The sequence below is a fragment of the Coccinella septempunctata genome, chromosome 3, assembly GCF_907165205.1.
Source record: "Coccinella septempunctata chromosome 3, icCocSept1.1, whole genome shotgun sequence".
Taxonomy (NCBI): domain Eukaryota; kingdom Metazoa; phylum Arthropoda; class Insecta; order Coleoptera; family Coccinellidae; genus Coccinella; species Coccinella septempunctata.
In genome coordinates, this window is record NC_058191.1 from 6,602,419 (window position 1) to 6,617,065 (window position 14,647).

Genomic DNA, 14,647 nt, shown 5'->3' on the forward strand with positions numbered 1-14,647 from the left:
TGGACTCTGTGGAGAGGGGGTGAAATTCACCCTTCCAAGTCCTGCAAATGAAAAAGCTCTTGGAATATCGTTCCTTGAGTGTTTATAAATACATACACCGAATTACAAACCCTTTATTCATTTTTAAGACCTATTTTCGATTTATTCTGTGGACTCTGAGGAGAGGGGGTGAAATTCACCCTTCCAAGTCCTGCAAATGAAAAAGCTCTTATAATATCGTTCGTTGAGGGTTTATAAATACATACACCGAATTTCAAACCCTTTATTCATTTTTAAGACCTATTTTCGATTTTTTCTGTGGACTCTGAGGAGAGGGGTTGAAATTCACCCTTCCAAGTCCTGCAAATGAAAAAGCTTTTGGAATATGGTTCCTTGAGGGTTTATTGATACATACACCGAATTTCAAACCCTTTATTCATTTTTAAGACCTATTTTCGATTTATTCTGTGGACTCTGAGGAGAGGGGGTGAAATTCACCCTTCCAAGTCCTGCAAATGAAAAAGCTCTTATAATATCGTTCGTTGAGGGTTTATAAATACATACACCGAATTTCAAACCCTTTATTCATTTTTAAGACCTATTTTCGATTTTTTCTGTGGACTCTGAGGAGAGGGGTTGAAATTCACCCTTCCAAGTCCTGCAAATGAAAAAGCTCTCGGAATATCGTTCGTTGAGGGTTTATAAATACATACACCGAATTTCAAACCCTTTATTCATTTTTTAGACCTAATTTCGATTATATTTCGATATCCATGTTATGGCTGGTACTGACACTTCAACATTCTTGGAATAAAAAATCTTTCAAATAGTATTTATCATCTTCTAATGAATAAACACTCTAGGTTTGAAAGAATTCATTCATTTCCGAGACCTAATACCGATTTCAGTAAGCACAGTACGCGAAAAAAAAAGTACCCGACGCCACTGGTCAAACGGCCGCTAGATCTGAAGTGGCTGCTGGAAAGTGGCTGCTAAGTTCACACCGGTCTCAGAATTGACTGAAATACACAAACATACACTAACAACCTAAAAACGAAGTCTTTCGTCCTCTCTCTAGTACTTCAATTTCTCTACTCGGTTAATAAAGATAGTTTTGTGGTAGAGTGATCAGTGAAATTCATTCAGAGTCAGAGAAAAATTATTTTTATAAGATATGTTGATTTGTGATTTATCGAATTGTCATTTGATCTTCTAATTCCATCTTTCCTTTACCTAATCCTAGTAACTTTATAGTAGATATAACATTTAAAACACACCGGTAACAGAAAAAAGACGCCAGCTTTCCCAATTAAAAATGACCTATGAGAGCTTTACAAGGTACTTCTTTTTTTGAATGGATGTGGCCGATTTTTATGAAAATTCATAATGAACTAAAAACAGAATAACATTCATGTAATAATTGTGTTTTTAATTCATTTCTATACAGGACTACCAAGCTCATAGTTTTTTGCGTGGTTTGATTTCTTTACACCAAACAAACTCTGTTTGCCTTTATTCAGATCTATATTGGAGAATAACAAAGCTTATTCGAAGGTTTCTGTAGTGTTCTGCTATAAATTAGGCGATTTCATTTCGGATAACCATATTGAATTCCAGACTTCAGAAAAATTCCCGAGTTCTGATATTGGAACACTTATTCCATTTATTGCACATCAAATTATATTCCTAAACTCTTTGTAGTCCCTAAATGAAGGATTATGCCCGTTTTCACCAACGATCCCTAAACAAGCCCCTATCTAAGTATTCCTTGGCTTTAGGGAGTACCTAACACTACCCTTCATATAAATTCGTTTTCACCGTACAAAGGTACACTTTGTTAAGGAATACTTATCTAGGGAATGTATAGGAGCTCGTAGCTACGAAATTCGGCTACGAGGGTACAGACGCAATGGTTCACCGAATCGCACGATTTTTTATGCCTTGCAAACAGATTTCCGTTTATATTCTCCTGAATTATTCCAATGTCCTGTGTCCTATATTCATTGTTTCCCTGTAATTCATTAAAAAGAAATGTATTTCATATCAGATTTCAACAGTATTCCCACTACATAAGGATCTGTGCTCGTTTGACGTTAAAAATATTGATTTTTTTGAGAGAAATTACGCAAGTATCTGTTTTTTAAATCCGAGTAATCATGGAAAGAGAAAATACAAATGGGCTTTTTAAGAATATATAGTACTCCGTTCTACACATTCACTCCTACATAACACTGGATTATGTGATCTATCTGAAAACAGAATGTGGAAGTGGATATCTTCGAAAAATGTTTCAAATTCATTTCATAATAAAGTTCAGTACACACCAAATTCTTGGCAGAATCTTGACAAAGAAGTTAGATCGAAAAAGGAGTTACCTCGGGAGTTACTTATATGAAATATTCCAAATGATAAGATAAGATAAGATAAGATATTTCTTTCTTCAGATAAATTCGAATTACATGAAGAGTTGGAAAGATTCATGAGAAGAAAAGATGTATTCCAGAATGTGCTCATGTTTTTAAATAATGTGAAGATTGAAAGATGAGAATAGAACAAAGTGGTATATTTTTTCTTGGATTGAATGTTATATTGAGAAACACTCTTGAAGCATATTTCAACAACAGTTGAAGTGTTTTTATGTGAAGTGTTAATGTCGATTACCAACTTTCAGTACTCTCCTCAAGCATATCAATATCATATCTGATTTCTATATATTGTTCAATATTTTTTTCCCAAATATTCAATTTCCTATTGATAATAATTCACTCAACTTACTTTCTATAGGAAGAAATACCTATTCATCTAAATAAAATTGTTCCGTACTAGTTTTTTTTTTTATTAATACTCAAGACAGAAACATAAATCCGATATTCCCTTTGCGTTGATAGTCATACAAAGCATTCTATATGGTGTCACCGAACATCCTCCTCGAAATATATATAGAATCGCCAAATTCCAACATGACTGCATTTTTTCATTGTATATATTCAAAATTTTTCACACAATTTCAACACAACTGCTTCTATTCATTCCTAAGAACAAGCTCTGCTTTATGGTATTTGAGCGATTTCTACTCTTCAAAGCTCTCAAATATTATTGTTCTTTTGCTAGAAATTGGTGTTTAGAAGTTATCACTGTGAAAGGGTTTTTAGTTCAATCACTTTCACTTTTGACCTCAAGAATCTACTGTTAAAATATTTGTACGAGTTAAAGACTCATCCCGTATAGTATTTTTTCAACTTAACAATTCTTTTTTGGCCAAAAGATTATTTTTTTGCAACTTATATATATATATATATATATGTATATATTTAATGTAAATGAAAATACGTGCGAATGAAACAATGAACCATTCGATGTGAAGTGAAAAAGTCAACAATATCCCCTATCAAAATATCGAAACAGTCTGTACTGAATCAAATAAAAAAAATTCTCAGTATATGTAACATGCCAATCTAGAATATCCGAGTGTAAGTTCAAAATGACCCAGGATTATCGCGCCACCTATAAGAGATTTCCGGCAAATTCCACCTGGATCCAGCCAGAGATTTCACTCGTCTAGGCCATTGAATCTACGACATAAATCTGTATTATCCGCTAGTCCGCGTACGAGAGAAGCGAATTTGAATAGGAGAAACCGCCCCAGCAATTCGCCGCAATTTACTTGCATGGACGGTTCCACCTTGAAGTGATAACAGATTAAAGCAGTTGCCGATCCAGTTCCGAAGTGGAAGAGGCTTTGGAAGACTCTCTGCATCGCGTGTTCTTCACTTGCTTTTCATCGACCTCGGACTGAATACTTCATCATGTTCAATCGGTTTAATGCGGCCGATTTAGAGCGTGGCAGTTTGGAAAATGCCACTTGATGTTTCCTGGGCGGTTAAGGAACTATCGCCTCATCGACAGACAGCGTCCTGAATTATTATGCCCCGAGTGGGAGCGGTGAAACGCCTACTCCTTCGGTAATAGGGAGTCCATCAATGTTGCGAATTCCAAATTGGCACTGATTGAGAGTGCAAATTGAGGCGAAAAGCGTCTTAGAAATCACAAAGTTCAACAGGGACGTCGAATCAGACGAAATATCTGAGTGTGGCTAATATTTCCGATCAATTTCCCCACGAAAAAAGGGAATTTTTGGAGTGGCAGCTAGGGGTCGCCAAATTCTTGAAAATTTTAAGATCTTGTCTTTGTCTTCTCTTGATTTCAAGACAAGATCAAGACAAGAAGTAATTTCAGAATTCCAAGACAAGACAAGAAGTACCAAGATTTCTTGTCAAGAAATCAAGAAATCTTGTATAACCATGAATACGCTAAAATGTATCTAATAATTATTTCAACATGAAATAATTATTTCTATTCATTGCACACAATTTTGCTAGAAATAAGTGAATTGAAAGTAATTGATGATAATCTTGTTGAAACGTCAATTGGAATCTAGATTAGCAATTTTTACTTTTAGGGGGAGTGCCCACCAAAGTAACGTAGCACTGACATGGCACATACATGACAAAGGTGAATCATAATTTTCACATATCGCACATCTGAGTGAAGTGTCAATTGCGTGAAATATGTCATTCTCAGTTCATATCTGAAAATTATGCATCTCCTTCGTCATGTATGTGCCAAGTCAGTGCTACGCTACTTTGGTGGGCGCTCCCACTTATGCATTGCCTTTGTCATGTATGTGTCATGTCAGTGCTACGCTACTTTGGTAGGCGCTCCCACTTAGGCATACTTTTGTATGTGTATTTCTTGGCTTATTTATTATTTTCGCTGTTGGTACTTGTGTCCACGTCCACCTGAATTTCGAGAGAATAACAGAATTTCTTTCAGTCAGTATTGCCACCAGTACCTACCACTTCCTACCTACATCTTGCATTGGTGAATGCTGCTGCTTTTTTCTTTTACTGCCGCTTTCGCAGCTACGGTTTCAGATTCAGATTTAATATTTTCACTCCCATAAGTGGACGTCGATTCAGTTTCATTGATCATTTTATATTTTTACTGAAACTTACGTTCCTCTCTATCGCTTGTTAGTGAGCATTCTGAGTCAGAATCGGAGCCAAATGGCTCAGCAAAAGTTTTGTTTACTGAATAGTCAATGTCATTTATGGTAAAATAAGACTACCACTTTGTGACTATTAAGAGTATGAGTAGAAAGAAGTTGCAATTCAGTTTAAAGCAGATTGGAAGGGTGATGGCGAATTCCGTTTGCTAACAGCTGCAGGAATCTTGGCATCATTTTCGACTGCAGACTGAGATTCGCTGAGCATGTTGCGCTGCTCGTAAAGAAGTCTTACCTTGCACTGAGACATCTATATAGGAATCGGCGTATTCTGGGTTTGCGAGTCCCTTGTGCTGTCTATTTTGAATTATGGCCTGATACTGTTCTATCCTTGCTTGAACTCCACAACTAAGTACCGACTTCAGAAAGTTCAAAATGCATGTTGTGAATTCATATTCGGTTTGCACAAGTTTTCCAGGATCTCTAGTCAAATAAAGGAACTCCAGTGGTTAAAACTCAATGGCTTGTACAGATTGCAGCTTGCTGTTTCAATTTAAAAAATTTTGACTTCGTCAAACCCTCCATTTGCGTGATAAGCTTATCTTTCGAGGAGATGTTCTGTAAGACATAGGAATAGGCTTATGCTGCCCCGATTTAGATCAGCCACGTTTTAGCGATCCTTCACGTTTTGTGCTGTCAGTATATATAAAAGCTTTAAGTATCTATTCGATAGTTAATCTGTGAATGGTGTTAGGAAACATTTGAGAAAACACTTGCTACTTTCTCAGAATAGTAAGGATTATTGTTTTTGTAGTATAGTATAGTTGTAGTTTTGTGTAAAATATTTTTTTCACCTTGTTTTGTTATGTTATATCAGAATTTTTTTTTTCTTATTTGTTTTCGATAAAATTATTGTAAGAGGTTAAGTAGAATAGCTATAGGCTAAACTTCGCCTCATGATTGTATTCATAGAGTACAAAATAAAGGCCCTTTATTATTATATTATTATAATTCTCCTCAATTTGGGTGATCACAGCATATGCAAGTTTTAACTGAAGAATTGTGAGTTTCATTCATGAATTTTTCAAATGCACCGCGGAAACTATTTAAAATCATTCTTCAAATATGAGGTTTTAAAATTTAAATCGCTTCGTTTCTAATTTACGATTGGGCAACAGCGCCTACTAAAAAATAAAAAGAAGAATGACTTGTTTATAAAATAACAGATGTTGATTTGCAACCTTCATAGTGCGCGTACTCACTGGCGAGCCTCAACAGCAACCGACAATAAAAATCCCATAAAATTTTAAGACCTTCCTCGTTCGTCGCAGACTACATAGACCGCCCTCTTTGTCTATCTCATCAAGATAGTGTATTTGTTGTCCTTTATCATCAACGGATATTTCAGTCGATGTTGCCAACTTGTGCAATGGAAACGAATCGTTTCAAATTTTAAATACCCATTTTTATTTTTCATTTTTAAGTACTTAAGATAATTTTATTGAGAAACGGTTGAAATGGTTATTTCAAAATGTTACGTTTCAAAGATATTCCATTAAAAATACATCATTTTCGTAAGAAGGAGTATTCCCTAGAATAGACAGAACCGGGTCTGTTAGCAGTGGCGTATCGATATCAGCTCTGAAGTCAGGTAAGGTTAATTGATATGGTTTAGAAGATTGTTGGCGTAATTTTTCTTATTCCAATTTGGTTGGTTTTTTATAACTATTATTTACCGACTTATTTAAAATTGCTCAAGAGTTTCAGATACTCCTGTTTGATGATTAATAATAATAAAATTGAAATCTTTTTTATAGTTCTAATTCTTAGTTCGAAACGATTTTGTTTTTTTATATTTTAAAGATATGTACAATAAGAATTTCTGAGTGTTTTTGTGCCTGTTCCTTCATATTCATGTAGAAACTATTTCCGTTCATCAAGCAATTTCTCGTTGTTTATCAGAATATTGTCTCCAAAACGATCAAAACTTTTTTTCCAATGAACCGACTTCACTATCACACATAGGCTCCAGGCAAGGATGAAGGCGACCAAGTTCAGCAATTATGATTACACGAATTATCTCATACGCCTAGATGTTTACCGAACAGAAGCTGCAGAGAGGCGCCCCAGGAACTCGAGGCTAATTACAGTATGTCTCATTACCGCCAATTTATCATTAACTTTGTTTTCAATTATGCAGAATTGGAGCAGTGTAATTGACGTTGTTTATAAAACGGAAAGATAAGTGGAGCAGCATTGAGGTTGGTTGAAGGTGAAACGGTTTGTGGAATATTTGTTCCGAAGTAATAATAAAGAATTAATCAACAACTCGCTGCATTTGACGTTTTACGCCGCGAAAAATGCAAAATCGAGCTGAAATTGGGGCGCTCCCGATTAAACCAGAGATTTTCGTTAGCAGATATCGCGAAAGTGACAGATCCCGTATAATTTTCTCACAGAAAATGCAAATTGAATTTTTCTCATAAAGAAATAGATAATTCGCATTTCTCCATTCATTTTATAATGAATGGTGATAAGCAAATGGGTCTCATACAGAAAGAATCCTTTGATATGACTGTTACCAGGCATGTCATTTCAACCATTGTTGTATTAATTATATTGTTGCCTGGAAGGGAATACGTTTACTACTTATACAGTGTGGTCCAAAGAAAATTTACAACTCGATTTTCCGGCTTAAAAATGAAAATGTGAAAAATGCTTCAATCACGTCAATTCAGATAATTCTTCTGCACACATTTTTCACGTAAAAGTGAAATAAGAAACACGTTTGCCAAATATGAACAAAATATACCGGGTGGTTCATCTGATATGGCCTCAGGAAGAAACAGCAAAATTCATAAAACAACCTGTATCTCGGCTACGAAGACAGTAAGAGCCAATAAATGGGGTGCCACCTATCCGCCTGTTAAGTATTTCCGTTTCCCAATGAAACACCCTGCATAAGTAGCCAAGTCACCGATTTGATTTGTAGCTATATGCACCGATAACTGACTGCACTTGACTCCTTCGTACAGGATGATTCATAAAGCGTGGCCGGCCGTATTTCGGAAACCGTAAGTCCTATGACTCGGAAAAAGTTCTTCTAACAAAGTCAGCTTGTAAAAGAGTTTGTAATTATTAAATTCATAGTTTTTTTTAATTGCGCAATATAGTACTTTTGCAATATACGTTTTTTTTTTCTAGAAAAAATACTCGTATTAAAGTTGGAAAAAATTAGCACCATTAAAAATTGTCGTTTCTATTTATTGAGGGGTGGGGAAAATTTACTTTTGTTTGCAGAAAAAACACTGTATCTAACTTCTGTATGTGTGAATTGATTACAAAAACTTAGGCTCATTTGTGGGGGGGTTGAACTCAGAACTTTCTCAACAGATGAATATAACACATATAGACTTGGTTTCATGAAGCTTGATCAGAGAATAAGCGCTTAATTGACGGATGAATGTCTATTAGTTTTCAACCGATAATTCAATCATAAGCATTTAGAATATCATTCTCGCATCGAATGTAAATCTATATAACTCCATTCAATAATTCTCAAATGATACTTCTTCAATGTATATGCAAAAATGAAAAGGTTTCAGTGATTTCGTTTTGGAAATCGAGTGACTGTCATATAGTTGATCGGGCAATAGAGTTTTGTGAAACCCTCTGCAAATGTTTGAATTGAAAACCAATGGCCGTTATGTAACCTAATTATGCCAAATAGCATTCATTGCTTGTGCACCATACACCGCGTATGCATCGAATAAGTTTTTATCTGTTGCGTTTCGCCGGCTAAAGATGAAATTTCCAGACCCAAATAAATATTTTATCGAACTTTATCCGGTACTCGAATATAAACCAAAGTTTAGCGGCTAATCTTAAGTTTATGCTCACACATATCTTTAGTCGTAACATTCATCCATTCATTAATTGCTGCATTCCGTTACCGAGAATAAATCTACAAAAAGACTCAAAAACAAAACCATCGGTGCGATCAAACCCAACCGTGACCAACATATGCTTCCAGACTCCGGGCATGGATAGTCACCAACAAGATCTGGTCGCCACTGTATTCTTCTCAAGTCTCCATTATAACTGTTGACCAAAGACCTCCACTATGATCTGTCTAACGCTAGTTGTTCCCAGTTATGATTGGCATTAACTGTTTTTAGGGATTGATGCAGTATATCATTAAACCGCTTTTATTGGCCTCCTGGTTTCCGACCTCCCTCTGTGAATTCGCCATAAAGAGCTATTCTTGGCAGACGTGTGAATTGCATCCTCAGAATGTGGCCGCTTCATCTGAGTCGGGCCCTAGTTACTTGAGTCTCAATTGTTATACAACTCGCGCGCTGCAAGACTTCTGCTTTTTAAACTTTGTGGAACCACCTGATGTGTATTATTCGTCTTAGATGACGTTGTTGCGTTTGTTCAAGCTGTTTAATATGTCGCCTGTAGGACCTCCAGCTTTCGCTTCCGTAAAGAAGCGTTGGGAATACCACTACTTTGTGAACAGCTGTCTTGGTCTTCAGATTGAGGTCGTGATTTTTGAAACACTCTGTCCTTTATCTTCCAGAATGCCCATAATGCCGAATTGATACGTTTGTGTATTTCTGTGTCCAGGTTAGCCCAAGTACACTGCGCAAAAAAATTAACGTACATTCTGAAAATCTCTATTTTAATGAATGTTAACTCTACATTGACTTTATAACTTATTTTTTATGTTCTCTCGGGAAGGTTTTGAACGAAACAAGACATATTAAATGGAAGAAAAATTCAGGATTTCACCGAATCTTATGTGAAAGAAGAGAAATGAACAATTTTCAAAATACTGAAATGCTGATAAGTGATATAATACTTGGTATTTCCACCCCTTGCGATAATTACAGCTCGGCAACGACGGTTCCTACTCAAAATGAGTGATCTCAATGTTCTGATCTAATCCTTCCCAGATTTCTCCGAGTTGGATTCCTAAGTAATTAAGAATAGCTGGATGATTTTCTGAACTTCTCAGCCTTCTATTGGGGTTGTCCCAAACCTGCTCAATCGGATTGAGATCTGGACTTCTTGCTGGCCATTCCATTCGAGAGACTTCAACATCTTCAAGGAACTCCTGAACGATGCGCGCACGATGGGGTCTGGAAATTTTCACCAATGTATGGGGCAAATGGCACTACATGCTCTTCAAGAATATTCCTTATATACTTATCACCATTCATAGGTCCATTATCAACGACCACTAGGTCTGTGCGAGCAGTCAAAAATATTCCACCCCATACCATAATCGATCCTCCCCCCGAAACCAGCAGTATTCAGGAAATTGCACTGAGCATATCTTTCATGTGGACGTATGTATACAAGGGAACGTCGATCACAATGGTAGAGGCAGAATCTAGACTAATCTGTGAAGAGAACTCTTTCCCAATCGGCCTCTTCCCAATGGATATGCTCTCTCGCAAAATCCAAACGCGCCCTTCGATGGGCTGGGGTAAGAGCTGGGCCTCTTGCCAAATTGCGTGTTTCGCGTTGCATAGCGATCGAGTGTAGAAAATCAAACGAAAGAAAAACTATTGATCACTAAAATTGATCGAGAACAACTGATTTTAGAATGGAGCCAATACATTCAAAATCTGATAATATCATCTTTTTTTATTCCTGCTGGGAAGAAACATCTGTATTGAAGAAAAGCGTTGAAAGTGGATAACATATGCATGCATAATTCTGATAAAAATAATTATCATTGAGAACACCTTCAGTTGTTGAATAAATTTGAGATTTCCATAATGTGCGATAATTTTTTTGCGCTGTGTATTTATGAAGCTTCTCAAGTATTTGAACTGCTCGACCTGTCACAGAGTTTCATCCTCCAGGCTGATATCTGTTTGAAGGTTTACTTACGGACTTACAAGGATTTTGGTTTTGTCAATATTGAGTCTAAGGCCTAAATCTTCGTATATATTTTTATAGGTGTCCAACATTATCTGTAGAGCCTCTGAGCTGCTAGCCATAAGTGCACAGTTCCGCAAATAAGTTCGGTGATAAACTTTGTACGGATTTTTGCTCTGATGCGCTTCAGGTAACAAGTAGAAAAATACCATCAGAAATACCTTTTGCTGAAGTAACGACGCCATTGATTCGTTTTTTTCTTCAGAATCCACGATTTACCGGAAATATTAGAAATTCTTATCAGGAACTCCACAACTCTTTCAAATCGTTCCAGAACTCCAAAAGAATAGTGCTTGATTTGTTTGAGTATTTTGACTGAGATTTTGATTGGCAGAATGTCACTAAATATGCAAGTGGAATTGTTATTGTTATTGTTATGAAGATCAAAATTTAATCACAAAAAAAAATAAAAGGAGCAATAACTTGAGCAGCAATGTTCGCAATTTTCCATTCTGAATTCTTCCTCCAATTTCTGCGATGTTAGCTACAAAAAGGTAGCTCTTTGAAGCAAAAGAATTTCGTTAGTCATGGATGAATCTATTCGAAGAAGTTTGAATTCCGTAAAATCGTCCGAGAAACTTGAAGTGAACTCCAGTAGCTCAAACATAACTCAATTACATCTCCTTAATGGATAGCTAATTGTCCCGTAGTCTCTCTCAATGCCATCGAGGAGGATAAAACTGTGGAAAACTGAGCAAATACTTGCTCAAACAGAGAAGCACTTGACCTGTGGAACGGCTGAATAATTTAGACTCGGATGGGAGGCAATGTTTATGACCTATTCGTATAATGAATAAACTATTTTCCAATTTGTTGAAAAGGATAGGAATTCCTTGAGGGATACTGGAAATAGAATGAGTAGGAGTAGGATACAGCAAAAGTTTATTGTATATATGGTGGAAACATCTAGTGATTCGCATTCATTTATACACTAGATGGATTGTGCTTGCCCTTATCAAGGGTGAGAACAATTTTGGTCCGAATGTTCCGAGGTTCAGGGTAGGCAAAATTAGTGAGGAGAACTCGAGAAAAAAATGATTAATACAGTTTCTAGCTCTTTTTTCCAAATCTGAAAGCAGGACCGGTCTATCATTTCTAGATCTTGTGTTATGAAAAAAAATCGGAAATTGCCATTTTCAATAATGCCGAATTACTCGCTTGTTTCAAATAATACTGGAAAATGATTTTTACATTCAACAGGAACTTTTTATGGGTATTTCGAATATTCTATTCTATAAATAAATTTCTTTTCAAAATATGACCGGGATAATCATATTTTTTCTTTATAATACATTTTTGAAATCAGCAAATTTGTAGCACGATGAGAAAACTTTCGACCATAGTTTACTTTTCAAAGATTCCCTTCCATAACTTGAAAATCGCTGGATCGAAAAATTGAATATCATATTCGACTTATACAAGAGTTTAAAAGTACCTATAGGATGTGAAAATCATTTTCGAGGACGAAACAAGCATGATTGAAAATGGCAATTTCTCCAATTTCTTTCATACCTCCAAATCTAGCAGTGAAAGGCTGGTTCTGTTTTCAGATTTGGATTAGTCAGGAAAAAAAGAGGTCAAAAATTTGTCATAAGTTTTCTTCTAGCCGCTATAGTTCTCCCAGTAGACAATGAATTCTGATCACCCTGTACCTTAGGCCATTATTCCAAAAATTGTTGTTTCCCTTGAAAAGGGCAAGCAGAATCTATTTGGTGTGTAAATGAAATTTAATCACTTAATGTTTTCACCATATTATAATAATAAAAATAATAATAATAATATTTCATTATTTCAAGTCAAATCAATATGTACAACATAATATGAGGTGAAATAGTGTCAATGATTCCGTCATTCTTCATCTTACATAATTCAATAAACTATATGGTTCCAAATTTAATAGAAACCTATATAGACTGCGTTTAACATTTTAGGTTTTCTATCTTTTTGATCTGGTATAGAATTGTATAATTTCAGGCACATATATTCTGCTTGTTTTTGACTAGTTGTTAAAGTAAATTTGGGGTATATGTAGTCAAGACTTCTACTTGCATGAATGAATTTCTTTTTTCCGAATTTATGAAAAAATTGGGTGTTTCTTCTCATGAATAGCAAACACTCTTGTATATATAGTGTATATATGGTAAGTAGACCGTTACCCTTGAAAGCGCCCCTGCAAGTTTGATTGTATCCAAGACTACTCATTATTCTCATCACTTTTTTTTGTAAAATAAATAAATCCGTATGTTCGATATACAAGAAACTTTTGAAAAGGGCAAGCAGAATCTATCTGGTGTATAAATGGAAGTCAATCACTTGAGTTTTTTACCATATATACAAGAAACTTTTGCTGTATCCTACTTATACACATTCTTTTCCCCGCATCCCTCAAGTAATATCTATCTCCTTCAACAAATTGTAATGTGCCATACGTTTCCTTTTAGCTGCTAGATACCTTCAGTAGAAAACAAATTTTGCCAACCTATACATAAAACTTAAACTCACTATCTGAAGGATTTTGAAAATTCAGGTTGAATATAGGCTATGCTATGGGTACTGAATATTTTTCATATTAGTTTCATAACATATTCATCTCAAACAAAGTGAATTGGAGAAATTTCGAAAATTAATTTCGGAAACTGAAACACGATTAAATAATGCTCATTTTTCACTGAGATATGTAGAAAAACCATCCGATAATTCGCACTATTCGTGTTGAAATGTAGAAAAAAAAATTGAAATTATGATTGATGAGACTTAAGGAATTTCGAAAATATGTTTTGGTCCTTTTTCATTCGTATATGAGCATAATCTATAGGACTATCTACCAGAGTCGGTACACATTATGTCCTGGCTGTATTTTTTAGTGGTGTGTTCAGTGGTGAGAGCTATCCTAACCTACGCGCATCTCTAGTGTGATGAGCTTCCATGAGGAAGCTGTAACCGCTCCATTATGACTGAATGCCAGAGGAGAACCTGCCTAAGCATCACGGTTACTCTGAGAAATACCCCCACGGCAGCGATGGAGTGTTTGCTATGTTTACCCCCACGCAGTTATGCAGGGCTGTGAAGACAGATCTGAGAGTCTGAAACCGGAAAATGTTTTGGAAGCACGCGAGGACTTCCTCGATGGTAAAGGATGTAAATGCACGCCTTCTCCATAGAAGGGACCAGTAGGGCACCAGCTTCTGCCCTACAGGTTCGTTTTCCTGGTGATTTGTAGGGTTAGACTCGTACAAATATTTCAAAAGTAGATTCTTGAGATTAAAAAAAATACTATCTCACTTCACCATTTTTTCCGAATCAACAACTGAGTCTGGTGACTGCTAAAATAACTGGTCACCTGTTCTATGACTATTTGAATAAAATGGGAATTAATGTTGAAAAAATTCTGTTCATCAGTAATAAACTTACAGAGTTAAGGACAACGCACCACCTACTAGATATTCTGTCGACTTGTGGCATTATTACCCGTATGTTTCAGGGTGCGCATCTTTCCATGCGGACGTTCAAAGGGCTATAAGCCCGGTGGAGGCACCACACGAAAAAAATAAGAAGAGTCGCCATATTTTGTTGGTACCGCTCAGGATTTTGCTTTAAGATTGCTAATGATTTTTGCCCTTCCATTTTATTTGTGCGACAGCTTTCATGGTACTTGTCTTACTTTCCTGGATATTGGTAGAGTCTAGAAGGTTCAAAACTCCTGCCTACGAC